The sequence below is a fragment of the Dermochelys coriacea genome, chromosome 5 (genome assembly GCF_009764565.3).
Source record: "Dermochelys coriacea isolate rDerCor1 chromosome 5, rDerCor1.pri.v4, whole genome shotgun sequence".
NCBI classification, from domain to species: domain Eukaryota; kingdom Metazoa; phylum Chordata; order Testudines; family Dermochelyidae; genus Dermochelys; species Dermochelys coriacea.
The window spans coordinates 130608646-130610958 of NC_050072.1; the positions used below are offsets into that span (position 1 = coordinate 130608646).

General features: G+C 46.0%; 1 long non-coding RNA gene across 1 annotated transcript; it reads left to right on the forward strand.

The window, feature by feature from the left end:
- The first annotated feature begins 278 nt into the window (after window positions 1-278).
- On the forward strand, window positions 279-1523 carry LOC122460206. The gene is made up of 3 exons (XR_006281345.1): window positions 279-424; window positions 792-887; window positions 1166-1523. It is a non-coding gene; the product is annotated as an uncharacterized LOC122460206 (long non-coding RNA).
- The last annotated feature ends 790 nt before the right edge of the window (window positions 1524-2313 follow it).

A 2313-nucleotide genomic window follows, 5' to 3' on the forward strand; every position in this document is an offset into this window, starting at 1 on the left:
TGGAGATTTAAAGGGCCTGGTGCTCCAACTGCAGTAGCAGCGGCTGGAAGCCCCTGGCCCTTTAAATTACCCCCAGAGCCATGCCACTACTACCCCAGGGCTCCAGCAGCGGGGCTTGGGCGGGGCTTTAAAAGGCCCAGGCCACTGTGGGGAGCCCTTTAAATCACCGCCAGAGCCCTGCTTCCACTACCCCGCGGTGCCGGCAGCGGGGCTTGGGAGGCTATTTAAAGGGCCTTGGGCTCCGGCCGCTGCAGGGAGCCCTGGGCCCTTTAAATCGCCCGCCTGGGGAAGCCAGTCCGGTCCGGTCCGGCATGGTGCACCAACTCTTGCTGGTTCGATATACCGGCCCGTACCGGCTTACTTTCACCTACTAATAAAGTGAACGTACCATTTTTGTTGTTTAATCTTTAAGGCCGAGAACCTTGTAAGTGAATCTTTGTTCTCTGTGAAAAAGAAATAGGCTGTTGGGAAAATGATGAATTCAGTGTAGAATGCCTGCTTCTGCGTTGATTGAGGGTTATTTGTGCTTCTTTTTGCCTGCCTGCCTGCCTACAGCGCTAGATTGAGTTGCAAAGTTCAAGTGCAGATAAACACTGTTTTGGAAGCTTGAAATGAGGAATCTCTTGTGCACTTGTAAGGATCCCAGCTCCTTCTGGGTCAGATGGTTCATGCATGTTTTCTGAGGTTCCAAATAAATTATGCTACAAAATACTGGTAGTGTATTTTCTTAGCAGTTATTTAATTCCAATGTCTGGGTGACTTGATCTAGTACAGCTGTGCTGTTCTTTCAGGTATCCAGCTCAGACTGCAGATTGCCTGCTCGTGTCAGCTAACAGAGCTTCAGAGTTCAACTCCCAGAAGTGCCCCTAAAGTGAATTATATGACAGGTACAACATTAATCTACGTAGTAAGTAGCATCGTGCTACTTTGCAAGCGAGAAAGGCATGGAGGAAGGAACCCAAGAGCTTTCAACTGATTCCTATAACTCAGACCACTTTTGGAATTTACACTTGGCCCTGAGGTGCTATGCCCTGGCTTTCTAGAAATGTCCATAGCGTCAATGCTGCAGAATGACCAGCAGTTGGGCGACTTCTGATTTTGCTAAACCTAGCCTAGAAGTCTTGACATAATGTGCCATCTCTGTTCATCTCTTCTCTTCCTATAGTCCTTGCATGACTGTCAGCAATGAAGAAGAGGGAAGTAGAGATAGACAGAAGACACAGTGTTGGCAATGGAAGACCAATTTCTAATGCTTTGATGAGTGAAAAGTGGGGGAAAAATATCTGGAGCAGGAGCTGGATAGGAGGCTATTTCCAACTGTATTTAAGAGGAACAACAGGAAAGCATTACATAGGAGCCAAGAGACAAGAAAATGTATTTCATTATGGAACATACATGTGGAGTCTTAGACAAGTTGAAAGTTTCTCTTTAAAGGGTGGTTATGATAAAAAAAGATAGTCCTCTTTGGTTTCCATATTTATTCTACATCAGTAACTTCTGCGTCAATATTTCAAGTTAAAACTAGATTATTCTAACTGCCAATACTGCATAGCTCAGCCCAATGTGTGAAAAATCAAATTGTCTTATGTACGTAATCAACAACAATAGCTATATTGGTCTCAGAGTTTAAGTAGCAGCTATCCTGATGAGCAATAAGGCATAACAGGATATCATTTTGTGCATCCACAGCTATATTGGCTCTGCTTTGCTGACGGTAAAGATTCATGGAGTTTTGACTGTTTTATTAATCAGAAAACACACAGGGAGCCGATTTGTGCAGTAATCCTGCCGGCTGGCAGACACTGGTGGAGAGTTTCAAAGCCAATAAGGGGACTTAGTCACACAACTCCTATTGAAATGAATGGGAGTTATGTGGCTAAATCCCCCTGGGAGTATGTTTACACTGCAACAGAAGTCCGGGGTCTGTGGGACTCGAGCCTGCAGGCTTGATGTTTGTAAGCCAGGCTTGAGTATCCACACCGAATATTAACCCTCAGGTTAGAATTTTTGGTCCCAGATCTTACACCCATACTCAGGCATCTCTGCACTATGCAGACCTGAGTCAAACCAGCCTATCCCAGGCTTCCCAGTGCCCAGCTGTCATTGCTCTAGCCCTTTGTTAGTGGGGCACCATGTCATCCTGCAGCACTTTGCAGGAAGTTGTTGCAGCCCACCAATACATCCAGCATGCTCCCAGAAATATGGAGGAGTCACCCTTTGAAGAAAGTGTCTTGCTTGGGCTTTCGTTCCCATTTCAGGAAATGGGCAGAGCATCCATGAGACCCTGGCAAACATTTTGGCAGCATTTTCTGA